Here is a 19,514-nt window from a genome sequence, read left to right as displayed (position 1 = left end):
TGATAATTCACTAAAATTAAAAAAAAAAAAAAAAAAAAAAAGCCAAATGTAATGGCAGTAAATAAAGAATTTACTTTTTTTTTCATAAAAAATAAAACAAATTCACAAGTTGGATTTAAAGAAGTAAATCTAAAGTTCAAATTTTATCACTTATTGAATGTTTGATACAGATGAAATTTTTTAATATGGGTACCATAATATAGATTATGCAGAGTGTATAACATAATTAAAAGTCACTATCTACCTGGAGAAAGCTAATGCATACTGTCAGTCATGAAAATCTGATGTGGCACAGGTAGTTCCACTTACAAGCTGAAAAACAACCAGAAATCAAAGCCATCGTACTAAAATCTGTCTAGAAGTGAAGATATTTGACATGCTGTCAGTCTCACTGTTAGGGAGCTAAAATGTTGATAATGTCTCCATCATTACAAAGATTAAAATATTAAGAAGAGGAAGACACGTGAGATAATAATTTTGACTCTCTCAACAATACACTCCCAGGTGCAAGAGCCTACTGAGCTACAAGGAATGCAATAGAGTCTTTCCTAAGTCCAGGTAACGTTGCAAGCAACAGATGATTAGATAATTATAATTCTAGGATCCCTTGAATGCAAAAACAGTGAGGTTTACAAAGAAAGCTGTCAGCTTTACAGTATGGATTGAAAAAAACCTTTCAGCTCCCAAAATTGCTGATCAACCTTTTCTTTGGTAATATTGGCAATGTGAGAGGTATTGCAAGTAAAAACTGGAAAGAATTCTTTTCAGTGCAGCCTCCATAACAAACAGGCAAACTTATGAGCCTCCCTGTTATCATTCATTCAATTCCAATACAATACTTTCCCATTTCTGTTCAGTGGCCACACTGACATCCAGGAAAAGGTCCCCTGCCCTGCCACATTCGGAAGAAAAGTAAGATTAACAGAAAAGGAGACGAACATTGTCACTATCTTTACTAAACCTTCTAAACCCATGCTTTGGTTTCCAATGGTGAAAAACTTTAAATACGAGCTATATTCATCTTGTAAGACAAATGTGTTAAATTCATAAGGGAAATACAGAGCTTATCTAAATATGAATATATTCTGTTAGAGTGATTAATGATAAAATAGGCAGTATACATTTAACATAATTTTATATATAGACAGTCCAGAACTGCCAAGGGTTACAGCGCCACTATACTATTAATCTAATTACAGATAGATCGTAGAATCATAGAATTATAGAATCACACGGTTGGAAAGGACCTGCAAGATCATCTAGTCCAACTGTCCTCCCATCACCATTACTACCCACTACACTACTAAACCATATCTCATAGCTCCTCATCCAGACGCCTTTTGAACACTGCCAGGGATGACAACTCCATCACCTCCCTGGGCAGGCCATTCCAGTGCCTGATTACTCTCCAAGAGAAAAAGTTTTTCCTTATGTCTAATCTAAATCTCCCCTGGCACAACTTGTGGCCATTTCCTTGGGTCCTGTTTGTTGCCTGGGAGAAGAGGCCAAACCCCTCCTCCTCACAACCTCCCTTCAGGAAGTTGTGGAGTGCATTGAGGATTGAGGAAGAAGCATCCTCTTCTCCAGACTAGACAATCCCAGCTCCCTCAGCCACTCCTCATAAGACTTGTGCTCCAGACCTGTTTCACTGCTGTTCTCTGAACATGCTCCAGGGCCTCAATGTCTTTCTTGTAGAGAGGGGCCCAAAACTGAACACAGTACTCAAGATGCAGCCTCACCAGTGCTCAGTACAGGGGGATGATTACCTCCCTGCTCCTACTGGCCACACTATTTCTAATGCAGGCCAGGATGGCACTGGCCCTCTTGGCCACCTGGGCACACTGTCAGCTCATGTTCAGCAAAGCATCAACCAACACCCCCATGTCCCTGTCCTCTTTACAGTCATAATATATATCCAATATTTCATCCAATATTAACAAAACAAAAAAAAAGCAAAATTTTATAGATTTTAAAAGCGAAGAATAGAAAATTTGGCTGAAATCTTCACCTACTTTAGAAGTTAGAAATACTTGTAAATGTTCCTCAGGTATAAAAATTTTCTGCCTTATAAAAACTCAGATTTATGTTTAACTGAAGAATATTTTCTGTGTCATTTACATGCTATTTTAGATTTTAGACTAAGAAATATAACTTGTAGAGTGATAACAAAAAATAATGTAGACCTAGAAATTTTACTTTTGTGTTTCCCTAATATGGTTGCATGTTCTTTAAAAACTAATAATATTTATAAAAACTAATAGTATTTAAAGCGTTTCATTTAGAATGAATGTTTGCCCATATCCACATAGCGTGTTGACTTTTTTTGTTTGTTTGTTTTTTTTGCAGTCAGTGCACTTTATGGGAATTTCTGGCACCTTTTGAAGTGGATGCAAGAAATAAATCATAATCAAAGACTGTCCTGTCTTACAAAGTAACCTTAGTAATATATGAACCTAAAACTACTGTGGTTTGATATCTAAAAAGAGTAATTGGACATTATTTTCTTCTGTCTCCCATATGACCGCAGTCTTAAAAAATCAGCAAAGTAAACAGTAAATTATTTTGTTCAGTGACTGATTATATAAGGATAGTATGAATGAGGGATAAATATGAGTAAGGTCAGGAACATTACATTTTATCAGCAGGAGTTTTATATACAATTAAAAGTCATCAAAATTTGAGAATAAGCACTTGACTGTGCCCTTTACACAGCACATGTCTTAATGTAACCTTTATCTAGTGAGGTTTAGAATGCTTTTTCATTGTGATGATGACTGCACTCTCATACCATAATTTTCTTAATTGCAATGTTTCATAGGATTTCTGAGTGCTTATTCTATTCAACAAGTAAAACTTACTATTTCTTCATAAATAATTTTGCAACATTTACTTTATACATTAGTGGCAGTCCAGATCCAAGGAACTGAATATGTAAAAATATATACCTAGAAGCAGCTCTCAGTTTTTAGATATCTGTATACTGGAGCATGATCAGCTTTCTAATAGAAGACGTACAGGCATTTACAAATAAAAGCAACACAGATCTGAAAACATTACCCCTAAACATTGAACAGGAGTCCACTAGAAGTTAATACTTTCAGCAATTGTCTATAGCCATCTATAGGTAGGAAATGAGAAACACCAAAGACAGCAGTGACATCAAAATTGTTACCTCACAGGACCAACACAGTGTATGGGAATTATGCTTTCATCCAGTCAGGATTTGTCTTTGTTTTGGAGGACTCATGCAAGAAGTGAAAGGGAAAGGTTCAGTATCTTTTCTAAGGACATTCAAATACATATATTCCTAGAGATTACTTTGCATAAGTAGATGATAACTAATGTGAGGCTGGGATATTCACTTTTAGGAAAGTTAATAGATCCAATGAAGGAGCTGCAAGTTCTTATTCACAAACCTGTTATATGATCTTTGATTTGTGATGCCTAATTTATCAACACTCCTTTGAGCCAGGACTTCTGTTTTATTTGCAAACCCATCTTTTAAATTGAAATTGATGAGTCATCAGCTCTGGGGATGATAGATGTTATTATTCTAATAGCTTTTTTTTTTCCCCCATTAAATATAGCATTGTTTTACACCTGACATTTCTGACCTCTGATAAGTATAAGCCAAAAAACAAACCTGAAGATGTTGACTACAGACACAATCATTACGGAATTTTTCTTCCTTCTTAAAGATGGGGAATATCTATTTCCTTGCAAGTAATTTAAAACCAATGAAAACAGAGAGCACAAGTGGACAATAGTTTACAAGACAGTACTTTTAAGAATGCTTTTGTTCTTCTTTTAAAATAGATATTGAATTATACCAGCCCCATGTTCTAGAGACAGACCAAAAGAAGCTGCAGTGTTTTGAAGTCAAGTTCTGAAGCTATTGATCTACAAACCATTTCCATGATTTACAGTCTTATTCAGAACTAGTCCAGTACCAGACCAGCAATAGGTAATTTAAAATTAGTAAGCTTTCTGAAGCTAAGTTTGAAAACATGAAAGATGCTAATATAAGCAGATGTAATGAATAAAAGCCTGGTCACTGTTAATTAGATCTCAGATACACAAAGAGATATAATCAGAAAAGTTTGTTATCTCAGCAGAAAGCTTCAAGTCTATTTATTTCCCACAACTCTGATATTGTGCAGGCATGATTTCCACTTTTTAAGTTCTTTATTTACAAAGAAAGTAAACAACTGAAGCCTAAACCATGTAATACACCAAATTCTAATAGAAAACTACCTAATTCCTTGAGAAATAATCAATATGCTACACCAAAACTACAACATGGGGAGAAAACCAGCTTCCAGACAATGATTTCAGATATTCCTGTAGAAAGTTTACATCGTGAAAGCGAGACTGAAAGGAATTCACTTACTTCTGAAGCAGCTAGCAAATTTTGCAATATATGAAGGGAAATTAAACTATACATACCATATTTTGGTGTGTATCTTTGGAAACAGTACAAGGTTTCTTAAAGTTGGGGAATATTTGGAAGTGGATTAGAAAGTAAGAATTTGGAAAAAAATATTTTTTTCCTTTCCTAATGCTTACAAACACTTTTCTTAGGAGATAATGGTTTGTTTTTTTACATTTGCTATATCTTTTTCCACCCTTTTAAAAGAAAAAAATAGATATTTTAGCATTACTAAAAATTAATAATAATGTAACAGTAACTTCTGTAGTTATGAGATCATTTTCATACTATAATATAAACACAGAATTGTTTGAGCCTTCCTTTTCTGACTTCTTACACCAGGAAGGTCTGCCAACTGTGCTCCATTTTCTTGTTCTTGAGGATAGTTTCCCAGGGGGTTTTGTTGACTAACTCCCTGAAGAGTTGGAATTTGGCTTTCCTAAAATTTAACACCCCGATTTTAGTATTTTCCTGTCACATATCCCTCAGACAAAAAGTTTCAATCCAGCATTCCAGACAGTGAGAAATTATTAAATTCCAAATCAGAGATGATATGCTGAGTTGCTTCAGGCGGTAGTAACGAAGTGACCTCTCTTATTTTTGATTTAACAGACTGACAAAGATTTAATGCACTCTGAAGTGGAAATAACTAGGTAAAGTAGAAGAAACTCAAAGCCAGTTATCATTAAAGACAGTACTGATAACATGACTGTTTCAGTTTTCATTCAGATTTTTTTCTTGAATGGTAATAGACATTGCTTTATTACACTACACCCTATACTGCTATTTACTTTTCTACTTCATCAGTTGATCAGACTTGTCTGGAAGACTCTTCTAAATAAGGGAAAACATTCCCTTCTTTGATTACTGTTTGTGTTACTGTTAGCTTTTAAACTCAGCTCAAACAGAAGATACTATAATAGGAACCAAGGTAGAGACAATAATAAGTTCAGTAAATTTAGATTAATTTATGCTTCTAAAGATGCCTCGTATGCCTCTCCAAACAATATGGCTACTAAACTTTGACCAAATTTAATACGTACTTTCTAGATTCAGATTTTCTTCTAGAAGCTCCAGCTGCAGTGATTTGACATTGGCTGGCAGCCAGATGCCTGCTCATTCTTTCTCCCTCCTCAAAAGTAACAGAGGATAAAATAGGTTGAAAAAACTCTTGGGTAATAATAACAGGAGGATCACTTACCAGTTAATGTCATGGGTAAAGCAGATTCCATTTTGGGAAAAATAATTTAATTTATTACCTATTAAAAATAGAGTAGGATGGTGAGAAACAGACAAAAACTTAAATCTCATTTTTACCCAGGCTCAGGTTCACTGCTTAGTTCTCAGCTCGTCTACCTCCCTTCACAACAGCACAGGAACATAAATATTAGGGACAGTATATGCAAGAACACAAATATTTTACTAGGTCACTACTAACCTATTCACTCTTGTACATGGATACTATATTTTTGTACTTTCTATTGTTCCTTCTTAAAATAACATTTATTTTTTTTAAAATATTTTATAAATTTTTGTGTGCTTTCTTTTCTTTAGTGATATTTTTTCAACACAGGGTTAGACTATCCAAACCATCAAGATAAAGAAGTTCTAAGTCTGCAGGTATGTGAAAGTCTTACAAATTCCTATGAACTCAGTGGGTCATGAAAAATTTTGTGTCCGACTTTCTCGACAAAAATTAACAAGAACAGAAGATGGCTTGACATAAATCCATTTTGTGATGAAAATTGCCTTAAGAATACAAAAATGCACAATATTAATCCATTCTCATGAAAATGATGGTAATGAAAATGAGAAATGGCATCAGCTAAATTCATTTTCATTACTCTGTTATGATTGCAATCTTGTAGCTCTCAGATAGTGTGCTGAGTGAAAAGATCTATGTTTTAACCACATTTTTAATGTCTTTGATGCACACCTCCTGGACATTCTATACTATTTCATTCTATACTTTACGTTGTTATTTTAAAAAGCTTTCAGATCAGTTCCAGGTAACTAAACCTGTCAGCATATATATTAATAGGTCATTGCTAAACACATAGAAGCAAAATTGTGGGACTGTGAAGAAATTGCAATGCTTGACCTGATTAGTGAAAATGAGGACACCCTTCCCCCATATTTGTGAAACTTTATGTAAAAATTGAGAATAGTATAAAATTGTAAGTACTCACATTAAACTAACTTTCCCTGAAAAAAAAAAAAAAAAAAAAAAAAAATAGATATTCCACTGAAATGAAATGTTTGAGGGTTTTTTTTGGATTCCAAGTGGCTTAAGATATTCAAATTTTTAACATGGGAATTTCTCTCGCATTTAAAAGAAACATGATATGTATTACAAGATGATTTTCTCTCTCAAAAAATCTTCCAATTTTATTCACATAGAATTATTTTTGTATTTTTTCTAAGTAATAGAAATACCTCATAATTGTAAAATGTATAATTAAAAAAAAAAATAGAATGCTTAGCACTCATCAGCTTTGAATTGAACTTATAGTCTTGCCTGGCTTTATACACCTTATCCTACAACATTAAGTCTGCCTTTGGTCATTACTCTTCCTTTTGCCCATTAGCTTTGAAGCTTTAAAGTAAATAATAATAATAATAATAATTTTAAAAAGTATTGATTTGTGATTGTATTAAGCAATACCTCTGTTCGGTGCTTTGTATCATCCAAGCAATTAGCTATTTTTTAAAAGATGGTTCCTCCATCTGCACTTGCAATCCAGTTTACACATTCAATTGCAATCACTATAACATACAGGGCTATAAAATTCTATGTAAATTATATAAAGCTCCTTTCAAACTGTTATTCAGAAAGACTTTTGAAACATTAGCTAAGTTGGCTTTTGTCTCTCTTTTCATTCCCACAGAGTCTCTGTGCCATGTCTAGCTATCTAATCATTTAATAATGTTGTGATGCTGCCTCATAGAATCTAGCTGATAAAATTCTCCTAATGAACAAAATGGTCTGTCTAGGCAGCAACATCAGACACTGTCTTCAAGGTGATCCAGGGTCTTATAAAGTATTAGTGTTATATTACATATACAGTTCTTTGGAAATCATATATAGGGCAGTTTTTGAAGACAGTTGTTCCAATGTAGACAGCAAGGAAACCAGCACTCAAATCTCAGATTAATTTAAATAGAACTACTTGAACTGAGCAGAAGCTGAATGGTCTGCAGCATCTGAAAATTGGTCTTGAACAGTCAGATTCTCTGACTGAACTTCTTTGTGTAGGTTCAATGATTTTTCTAAGGACAGATGTTACATTTAGTTGTAGTGCCCTTCACACGGTTGTTGTGTCAACTACTGTTCTTCTATTCTCCCTCTGCTTTTTAACACTCAGCTGGTAGCCAGGAGACATGGAGCTCCTAGCTAAAGAATTCACCAAGAAACAAACAGGCTTGATGATATGATCGGAAGTGCAAATTAGAAATAGCTAAGTATACATGCTGCTGATGGACTGAGTTTTGATACCTCGAAAGGCAAATAAGGCGAATTATACATACAAAATTTAACAAGAAACCCTAGAAATAGGAATAACCCTAATTTAGGAGCACAAACTCTCTGAATCTTAATGAGAGAAATAGTATTCTGTATAAAATGTGAAATATAAGATTCTGTATGTCACTGAAATAGAATTACAAAGTACACTGCTTAGCTCTCACAGCAATGTTTCTTAGTAGATAATCTGTAACAATGTATATATCAGACATTTCTTTCATCAGTTTGGGGAATAAGTCTCTATGTATGTGTGTGTTCATGAGTAATGCTTTCTGATGTAATGTGTTATCTGCATTGTTTTCTTGTACTTTGATTGTCAACATTTTCTTACATCACTTGTTTTTCTATTGGGATGACAAGAACTGCTAGTTTTGTGTCTGACTATGAGTCAGAAAGAATAAGCTTTTTCTCAGTAGAACAGGGGAATAGGTCCATAACACTAGTGATATGCAGAAAGGTGAAGGAAGTGTGTTTACACTTGGCCATTTCAGTAGATCTGCAAGTTTCTTGAAGGCGTTAAATACATCTATTCTACTCTATTCTGTTCTGTTCTATTTTGTTCTGTTCAACTGGGATTTGTGTCTGTTTAGCAACTTTGGAAAAGTTTGTTTCAATAGAATTGGTAGGCTACTGATGTCCAGTTCTACTGGTGATGAGTATCAGAGATTGCTAGTTCTGTTCTGTCCTATTTTTCTTCATTTTATCACACAATTGGTTTATCTTTAGCTGCAGACATGCTGGAAACAAAACAGACCTTCTGATGACAAAAAGCAGCATTGTTTTGTGACTTCTAATACAATACAGTGCCCAAAGTACTACAGAAATGATTTATGTAGGTATACATAATGATTATCATCCAGCTGATAGCCTGGATCTAAACAGCTAGTTTACACAAAGCTAAAATACTACACAGTCCTTAAAGGGTCAGAAGCTGATATATCCTCTTTGAAGCAGTCTTGTAAAAAGATGTACACAACAACAAAAAGCAGATTTCATAAAAGTAAGGAGCCATAAAATGAAGACTACACCAAGTGGCATGATGTAGGAGTGGCATTAACAGCTCTTTGGTAAATGGGAATGGGTAGCAACTGACATATTTTATCAGCTTTCATATCAGCATGAGATGTCACTAATAACATACCATATAAATATGCAATTAAGACATTAGTGTAAAAATGACTTTCTATAAAGAATAAAATCCAATAAAAGATAAGTATGCAATTCAGTGTCCTGCCTCGATTACAGGATTTGTTTGTGTCTTTGCTTTTAATAAGATGCATTTTGTGTGCAATAGTTGTATCACACTGTGTCTGACTTAATGCGTGAGGCACTTCAGTATGGCATGATTGTTTTCCTTCTTCAGGCAGACCTCCAGCTGTGGATCAGCACTTGGTCAAACTTATTTGTTCTTAGCAGGAAGCTAAGAACATTAACCCTCCCAATTGAGCATTATGACTTTGGGGAGTTGTGGGAAACAGCCAAAAGCATTATCTCAGCTTCTTCAAAAGTGTACACTTTGGTCTGCTAATCAGTCACAACCTCTGCTCTTAAAAAGGGTTAGATTAATGCCAATGTTAAAGTCTTCAAAAAAATGCTGTTGAGTTTACAGCAGTTAGGTAGTCTGCTAGACTGCACTACTCCTGTCAATTACGTACTGATTCTCCCTTATGACAATGACTATAACAGGAAGGAAATTGCAGAACATGAACCTTTTCTTCTGACAAAAGTTATTGCAAGGATTTGACAGGATACAAAATTAAACTCATTTTCTTAATAATCTTGAAATTATCATCTACTGTCCTCTTCAAATGCCATGACGGAGGCGGTTGCTTGGACATTGTCAGTCACAAAAATAGAAAGCAGATCTGTGTGCTCATTCTGACACAGTGAATCATCATGCAGAGATTGTATTGTAAGTGATAAAGTCTGCTACTTATGCAAATTAATTATCAGGCAAGAAATCAAGTCTTTTAATTTAGCTGAACAAGACATGGAGTAGGGATGAAAAGCAGAGCTTGGCCAAATTGACATGTTTGGCAGAATTCCTCCTTTTCTTATGTTGAAATGAAAATGATTTGTGTAATAGAATCAAAAGAATACATGGTCAGGCCATCCTACCAGTCTCATTTTTAAAAATGTTTTGCTTTTTCCAGTATGTTGCTGTTTTTTTGCCCTCTTCTCTGATATGTTGCTGAGGCTACTACCTTTAGTATTTAAAAGAGTAAGGCTGAACATCATTTTTGTTTGTTTTAATTAGATGTCCTTGGAATTAGAATAATAAACAAATATATTTCCTTCCTAAAAATCAAAAGAAAAAGAATATATTAAACAATTCAATTGGCTAACATTATCTGAATAACATAACAGTCTTTTGTCAGCCTGGAAGATAAAAGCTCCACAATTTAGAAATTAACTGGCATATCAAATGTCCTTTATGTTGTAGTCACAGGCTTTTAGGCTCTGTAATATTCATCAGAAAGCATTAATGTTAACTAGTTCAGTCATTACTGTACTGACTATTTCAGATTCATTAACACAATGGGCTAAATTTGCAAAACTTGCTGGCTGTGTTTCACAACTGAGTTAGCTTCACATTAACTTGAAATAAAGCAGTTGAAACGCAGAGCTGAACAAGAGCATGACAAAATACAACATTATTTACATGATCATTCAAATATTGTTTCAAAAATTTAATCCAAAAATCCTTCATCTTGTTCAGATAAAATACATATCCTAGACTAAGGAAAGATAGATAGAATTCTCCATTATATCAGAACCTTTGCGTAAGCAACATGCAGGTTCATTTTTCAACAGCAGTTGGTTTTTAAGTACAGTTCATAATACTTTAGCTAAAATAATCTGAAAATATATTAAAGATAGTGAAATATTATGCTACATGTAGTTATAGAAGAGAAAATAACATTTTTAGAACACACTAAGAGTTTTCTTGCCTTTTTTTGTTTGTTTTTTTAAGACTATTAATACAAATCAAATGAAGCATGATAAACAACTACATTTGATGGTTTCATTCCATAAGCATTGTTCGTATTTTAGGCAAAAAATACTGTTATTGTCTGTTTTAAAAACAAGATAACAGTTTGAGGCTGTGACAAGGTCAGAGTCCTAGTACTGTTCTCCTTTATGTTATAAATCCCCATTTAATTTTCACTAAACAGATCCAACCTATACAGATGCAAAATGTGACAATGAATTAAAATAAATTATTTCCTAGGTGACAAGTTGGGAAAATATGGATGCATTGTAACAGAAAGTGATTCATCCATGTAGTTATACAATGATAAGGGCATACACTTTTTAATGATGAGATGGCCTAAAGGTGTCTTTCTCATGTTTGCTTGAGTATAAACTACTCTGCTTTCAGCAGTGCATCATTTATCTTTAAAAGAACAAGTATGTACTGTAAAACATCAGGGACAGAAAAGAAAATTCTGATTAATAACATTGCCTATGAGCTCCTGTTGTATGATTAGCAAATATGAAAATGTCCAATTAGCTTTTTACCTAAAGTGAACGTAAGGTAGCTCTGCTCACTACAGAGTTAAAGGTAACAAGATAAGTAGTTCCTTCAATGAAGAGTTGCCTTTGCAGCTTAACCCACCACTCACAGAAAGTGAATAATAAACTGAGAGTTTGATAAATACAGAGAGCATTACAGCAGATAAAGCTGATACTATGCAGTGGTGAGAGATGTGGCTTTTAGAAGATATTTTTTTTTTCCTGAGAATTTGCAAAGACGTGCAAGCACCTACATTTCTCATTACCTTTCCCAAGGAGTGCTGCATTGCTTAGAATGCAAAAGAATAACAAAGTGTGAGACACCAAAGGAGGAAATTTACAAAAATGTAAGCAAAATATCTAGTCTTCCTATTTTCAGTTCCTCTTTTTCTTACAATTTTATGAAATCTTCATCCTGATAGACAAAACTGCAGTGAATACAGGGTGACTGTGATTTACTAAATAAGGGCAAATACATCTGAATTCTACTGCCTGAAGCTGTCAGCTAGTCACAAGATCACAGCAGTGGGGTGAAGAGGCTCAAGAATAGGGGAAAAATAGGAACTAGCAGTCTCCAGAATGTCTCCTTGCAGCTCTGAAAAATTTATACATTAAAAAAAAATAAAATAAAATAAATTAAACTGGAGGATACAATACTTAGTAAAAAGACTGCTCAGCTGTTGATCCAGGTATTTTAACTTTATTTCAAGCACACACAGTGCATAAAGAAATGGGTAAGTAGAGCTTAATCTATAGCTGAAGGAGGAGTTGTGCTGCAGAGTTGTTTTTTATTTTGGATCAGGAACACATTTTTTCTTTTCAGGTTGCCTCTTCTTAGTGTGCTTCAGATCACATCACATAGCATATTAAAAGGATTCCTTTCAAATGACATTAAACCGGAATATGCAGTCCTGATATGTAACTAAGATATCCAACTACTAACAGTCTCCAGATAGTGGCCAGACGTAATCCAAAACAAAGGTCCTGAAATGCATAGCATGAGGATTCCATGCATTAAGCTTGAATTATTTTGCTGTCAAAGATTCCCTCCAATTGGGTCACACAACTTTGAAGCTTGTTGAACTCTGCTACAAAAAAGGCAAAATGTCCCAGATTTTGCATACCATCCACAGTACCCTTCCAATTTTCCTTTGAACAACTGCTGTATTGCAGCCTGAAACATAAATATTCACTATAGCCAAGAGTTCCCTATTTAAGAGCTATGGGAAAGACAAGACAGAATTTGTGACTACGTTCAGAGATCATCTTTAAAAGTGGTATTTCTCCCATGAATTTTGATTCGCTTTATGACTGAGCAGTAAAGTCTGAAGTAGATTCTGTTATTTTTACCCAGAACCTTTCAGTTTACATTGAAAATTGCCTGGGGAATTACAGTGGGCTAAAATGCTACTTATATATAAAAAATGTATCAAAATATATAAAATTTTGTAGAATATTAGAAACTCTGCTGCTGATTTTCTCTTTTTCTCCCAAGAAAAAATTAGTTCTATATTGTTAGTAAGAATTTTTGAGTTTGTGTTTTTTGTTTGTTTGTTTGTTTTTAGGGAAACAGCTATTCTTATCTGATATGCTCCCTGTTACTTACTGTTGCACTTCATTACATCACATCACCCTGGATTTAACAAAATCCTGAAAAAAAAAAAATCCAGTTTTCCTGTGGTCACAAGGTAGAGGAAAGTCCATTGTTTTTATTTTAGTAGTTATTCACTCTCGCTGTTAAAATTGCTTTTGTTCGAATTTCCATCTTCTAGCTTTAATTTCTGTGTATTAGTTCCTGCTATGTTGTGCTTATGTTATTTGAAAAAAAAAAAAAAAGATATCAATAATATGAAATAAGGATATTATGATGATTTAAGATAAACTTTCATTCTTGCATTGAAAAAAGTTACATTCTTGAATTCTATCACAAGCCCCCCAGTGATTTTTGTGATTCTCATTATGTCCTTTTTCAATTTTCAGCATAAATGATATTATATCACTGGTCTCACTATAAGCACATGTAGGAGCGCAATTAATCCTCTAGTCTGTTTCCTTTATTTAACTGTTAAGTTCTGTAGGTGCTTCTATTTAAGTTCAACATTGGAAAGGATTTTTTGAATAAACAGTATTTTGAAATATCCCACTTTTTGATATTTTGGTGTTTTATAAAAACAACAGAATCTTCAGAGTTAAGTTGTACAAAATTATCAGTAAATATGCAATATTTTCATAATGGTGGCAATGGTGTCATATTTATATAACTGTTCAGTCTTAGTATGACAAGAGTCTTAATATGACAGGCACAAGAATCAACACCAATTTCACTGACAGTTTGCAAAAATAAAATTGCTTAGAGTTGTATGCACCTTATAAATATTGGATTAATGAATATTTATGATTCCTTGTCAAGATGTGTAGTTTTAAAGGACTGGAGGAATGTTACTTTTTTTTTTTTTCAATAGCTCGATGTAAGTGTAAAAGAATAGAATAAATCACTTTGGTTAGATTAAAGGAAAATAATTCAACAACCATTTATTTAGTTTTCTTCATTGAAATGAAAAGATACAAAAAAATATTTTTCCCCTGGACAAATCTCAAATTGTGCACCTCTTGATACTGAATATATCTTTCTGATGTCAATGTCGTAGCATTCAGGAAGTAAACTAACCTTTTCGCTCAAGTAGTTTGGGTACTTTCTGTATGCTCTGCACCCCTGTAAAATTCCTTAAATACTAGCACTTTAGTTATTTTCACCATCTCATTGAAGCTAACTTGAAATGTATAAAATATATAAGCAATCAGTGAGCAAGCAGATGAAACAAATAACTACATCAATTGCAAGCCTTCCCCAAGCAAGCGTGAGAAGTCGCTTTAAAACTTTGAATAAGAAGGAGACCCTCAAGGAAATCCATGTTAATCTCTTGACTATTAAAGTATAAAAACAGCTTCACAGTTTCAAACTCACTATTTCTCCTAGAAGAACTTAATCTCTTTCCTTTATTTTGCCACTTAAAAATATTTCAGGCACTTTGAATTCCCTTGAAGAGTTAGCTGTGTGACTAATCTCTCACCTCTATTTTTCTTTTTCTTTTTTTCCGCCCCCCCTCATTTAACAGTTCTTTGTGCCCCCAGTCAAGAAGAGGTAAATGCAAGAAGTATCCACTCAATCTGTGAAGAAATCAACATTCAATATTATAGGCCTTTTAAGATAAATAGTGAACAATGTCTCTGAGCATCTGACAAAAAAAAAAAAAGGAACTTACACTGTAACATCTTGACATATGATAAGATATTTCACAGTCTGTATCAATGAATGCTCCTTAAAAAAAAAAAAAAAAAAAAAACCTTTATGCCTTTTGATTTAATAAATAATTATGATTTACAATTGCTGTAATAATTGGGCTCATCCAGAATGTCAATGCTCAAGTTATATTTATAGCTAATAACAGCTTCTTCATTATGTACCTTGGAAATCTTTATTAACTTTAAATATGTTTCACACTTTAGTGTGAAATTCACATTCAATACATTTTGAGATCAAGGTGACTTTTAATATAACTCTTGTCTGAGACATGCTTTGCAATATACACGTGATGATCAGCACATTGAGTGACAGATCATTATCCAATTTTGCATTCCATCTAAACAGGCAGTTCTTCAGCAGTTTTTACATTGCTCACCTGTCCATTTGATTTGTTAGCTTTATAAAAAGTGGATTTGCAAATTAGTATGGAAAATGATATTATTTTCTGTTTTGCTTCATCACACATCTTTTCCAGATAAATGGTTTTGATTGGTGGAATAAGTGACGTTATTTTTCTTTTTCTGTTTACTATCTACAGCTTAAGGATCCTCAGGAATAAGGGACTTGGATGTGGCTGATTTGACTGGCAGAAGAGAATGGATGCTAGACTGATAGAATGGGGAGATAGTAATGGTAACAAAATGTATCATTATACACATTAAATCATCATGTTGCTATTTATTTAACTCCTCTTCACAGATGTATAAATGTTGACATTTTTGTTTTACATTTCCACGACTTAAAATACACCTATGTATAAAAGTGTACTTGTCTTCTACAGTTAAAACTTTTCTAACATGTCATAGTAAAATAATATTCTATCTTTACAACATTTTTCTAGTGCTAATTTACATGCCTCTCTCTAATACCACACCGTTCTCTAGCAAAGGCCAGCTATAACTGATGTTTCTTGAAAAGGGCCCCTAGATAATTACTATATATTCTGATTATTTCAGGAAAGAGGTTTAGCCCTTAGTTGTATGAACATAGCATTTTAATGAAATTGTTCAATGATTTCTTACTAATCACCAGAATTAATGATCAAGTTACTTAACAATGAAATAAGAAATTCTAGTTAAGAGTTAAATAACTTGCACAGTTATTTAAAACTGTGCATAATTATATGATTTCATTGCAAAACAATCTAGAAGTCATCACTGGGGACGCTTGACAGAAGGGCAAAAATACTGATTATGTGAAAGTTCTTGATGCTTATTACATTGTGTCTTAGTGACGTCCTTTCTCATTAATAAAATGTCAAAGCACTGTCTCATAAATGTATTATAAAAATGCATATTATATCAAAACATTTCTTACTTTCTTCCAATGTTCAGAAGGATAAAGGCACAATCTCTTTTTAATTTATGTAACAGTCACAATCAAAACTATTTTATTCAACTTTTGTCATATCTTTGCTCACTAATATAACCAAATTTTGTACACTAGTAACAGTACTTCAGGTTTATTTATGAAGGTGTTTTCAAAAACATGTCAACACTTTGTGTAAATATCCAAATAAATGGATGCTATATCTAAGTAAAATTCCTTAAAAACATCATCAATGTTATCAATAGCAACAATTCACTAGGATAATAAATAAAGAATGAGAAAGAATAGATAATTACTAAATTGAAACTCGCATCCCCCCTCATACGGCAGCTGTTCATGTCATCTGAATGAACTTTCCACTGGCTTTAGGAAAAAAAATATTTTTAGAAAAAAAAAAAAAAATCACCCTGATTTCAGAAGACAATTTGTTTTTAGTTATCAGAGAAAAGCTTTTAGTCAGGATACCTCCAGAAGTACGAAAAAAATCAATCTTCAAATCGCATGCAGACACATTTTGCAATTTTCCTGTCCTGAGTTCTGCTTAATGTTCATAATTATCATATATTTTGAATTCAGTATAGTTGTCCATTTTGTCAGCAAGAACTCCTAAACCAGGTACACTCTACATTACTTGAATGCAGCTTGCTGTTGTCAGCATGGAGAGAGACAGCAGTGTGAAAACAGTAGCACTGAAGCTAACTTTAAATGCCTTGGGAATATGTTTTTCCTTTCAAATATATATCTAAATGAAAGTAAAGATTTTCAAGATGTGCTGCCTTAAATAAGGAGTAAAAGCCCCGTAACCTCTTATACTTTACGGAGTAAACTCATAAGCACATGTGTGGGCCTACATATAGCTCAGCCTTTATCTTTCTAATCTGGGGAAGAATTCAGCAGGCCACCATCTGGTGTGCATGTACATCAACAACTAAAATACAGCTCTACAATTCAATAATCACAAACTTTAACTGCTACTTACCACTTCTTTCCAGATACGAAGATCTCAGACTTAGCCTGTCAAAAAGCATAAAAGAAGAGCACAAGATTAACTGTTTTTGTTCCGGATTTCAGAAGCAGACAGTGGAGCAGAAAGAGCTCTTCTGTTGCTACAGAAACCTGACGCTGAGGATTTAATGACAGCATCAGGTGGTATTGTAGTGGAGATTGTCTGCTTGAGGGACTAGGCAGAAATCCCGTTGATAAGGAGAAACAATGAGTACCAAATGTTTTCAATTTGCTTTACTGGTAGAATTCTTTCATTGCCTCAAATGTATTAATTTGATAATAGATACAAAGAGCTTATATTAATTTTAGAAACAAATACACAACTGAAACATAATCTGCCTAGAAGCTGCCTAGACAGATAACTAATCTTCCTTGAACCTTTACTTGATGTGTAACATTGATAAAATTAATATTGCGTTTCAAGTTTATAGTTTGAGGAATATATATTTTGCTGCTCAAAACCTTTGTTCTTTAGGTGACAACATATAACAATGAAAAACTTTTAATTCCATGTACTTAAGTTCATTATGTAACTGTTGAAAGGGATTCAAAACTGAAAATGCTTTCAATATATTCCAGATTCATAAAATTCTGGAACTAATCAAATTCAGGGATTTGTTTCATAACTGGCCATTCATTTAAAGTTGTAAATATTTTTGTGATGTGAAATTTAAAATATTATTACAGTTAAAAACAGTCCATATAAAGTGTAAGACATCACCTGTCAGGTCATATGTACACACACATCTGTGGCAGCTTAAATTTTCTCAAATAAAGCCTTTTTGTACTTCAACAATCATTCAGAATTTCATTTCCTTGATTAGTTGGTCATTATCAGATGAATAAGTATCATAACAGTGCTTTCAGAATACAATAAAAAAATATTCAATTATCAAATATATCATATTTGTTAGCTTATCTGAGCTCCGGGATATTATTTAATTAGGAAGATTATATAAATATGCTGGAACAGTATTTTGTATTTTATCAAGGGCCTTTACTTCCAAGGTATTTTACAAGTATTTTACATGTAGCAATCCACTGCATAATTTTGGAAAGTCTGCTTACTATAATCACAAAAGTAACTCCTTTACACTGGCTTTGTTCATGAAGTAACTTTATTCTCCAAAGAGGTGTGAAAGAACGGCAATTTCAAAGTTCTAAACCAAACAACACGCAGGGGTAATTGATTTATCTGCCTTTGAAGATTAAAGATTGATTCAGACATACCGGTGATTAAGTCTATGCCTCTAGGACACTTAGGTGCTTAAACCTGAAGATAACACCCTTTGATGACCCTTCGATGATAATTGTGAGGTTATTTCTGATTATATTAAAGGTGGGTCCAAGCTCTACCTCCTGTGCTTCAAATAAAGATAAAAAATAGTGACAAGCTGACATTGAGAAATCTCTTGATCTGCAAACATTTGCTCCTATGGGTCTTAAAAAGTACTAGAAAAATGAATAAATAAAAAGTTGACTGTTGATCCTTGGTCAAGTTAAAACAAAGAAAAAATGATTATGAACTTTTTCTTTTTTTGTGTAAGTGTTCATTTCTGATTAAGAGTTAGGAGGTTTGAATAGGGTTAAGAAGAGATAAGGAGTAGTTTTCTTCAATAATTGAAAAATATGTATATATTAATATAAATTTGAGGTCAGTATACGTCTTCCTAGGTTAAGCACTTGGATGTCTTTTAAAAAAAGTTCATAAACACCTCTAGAAAAATTTAGATTTACTTTTAAATGTAGAATGTTTTCAATGAAAAAGTTAAAAAAAACCTTCTATATATAACTTTATAACTTCTATATAACTCTCTATATATCAGAAGAGTTAATGACTATATATTAGCTTAGTTCTCTAAATAAACAGAGACATACATTTCTATATAAAGCCTGTGAAAAAAAAGGTTGAAAAAAAAGTTTTTTGTTACTGGAAAGTACTTCATAACTCAGCTATAGTTTATTTCCTTCCTTCTATAGAAACCCATCTTTCTGTATTATTTATATGTATTTATATGTATTTGTATTTATATGTATTTAAAACATTCCTTTATAAAATATAATTTTACTCTGAACAATGGTTAACAGAAATTTCCTTGAACATAAATATACATAGCCAAATATTCCACTCAAAAAAAAAAAAAAAAAAAAACCACCAAACAACAACTACATTTATTTTCCATTTTCTCATCCATTTTCATCTCATAGCCTTTATCTAAGCATCTTAACTCCAGCAGGTATTACTTTAAGGAAAGTACCTAAATACATATCTTAACCATGTCATACAGTCTAAACACTTATTTTGATGTTCAAATCAGTGGCAAATATTGGTTTAAGTAGAATCGGGTCAATTTTCTGATCTACATTCCCTGAACACCCTGCAGGAAACAGATCTGCTGCTCTTTAAT

The 19,514-nt window shown here is 33.1% G+C and overlaps 1 protein-coding gene across 2 annotated transcripts in view; it reads right to left on the bottom strand.

The window, feature by feature from the left end:
- Positions 1-17,228, bottom strand: part of LOC121110182 (protein eyes shut homolog) — a 133,755-nt gene extending 116,527 nt beyond the window's left edge. Inside the window, exons 1-2 of one of the 2 annotated variants that reach the window (XM_046939329.1) lie at positions 17,081-17,228; positions 14,732-14,787 (exon numbers count right to left, since the gene is read on the bottom strand). The gene's annotated coding sequence lies outside the window, so the exon portion shown is untranslated. The remainder of the gene's footprint in view (positions 1-14,731; positions 14,788-17,080) is intronic. The other variant, XM_040698535.2, reaches the window with a different exon arrangement.
- Positions 17,229-19,514: the final 2,286 nt, after the last annotated feature.

The sequence above is a fragment of the Gallus gallus genome, chromosome 3, assembly GCF_016699485.2.
Source record: "Gallus gallus isolate bGalGal1 chromosome 3, bGalGal1.mat.broiler.GRCg7b, whole genome shotgun sequence".
Taxonomy (NCBI): domain Eukaryota; kingdom Metazoa; phylum Chordata; class Aves; order Galliformes; family Phasianidae; genus Gallus; species Gallus gallus.
Note: the sequence above shows the minus strand (reverse complement) of the source record. Positions and strands in the feature narration are given on the sequence as shown.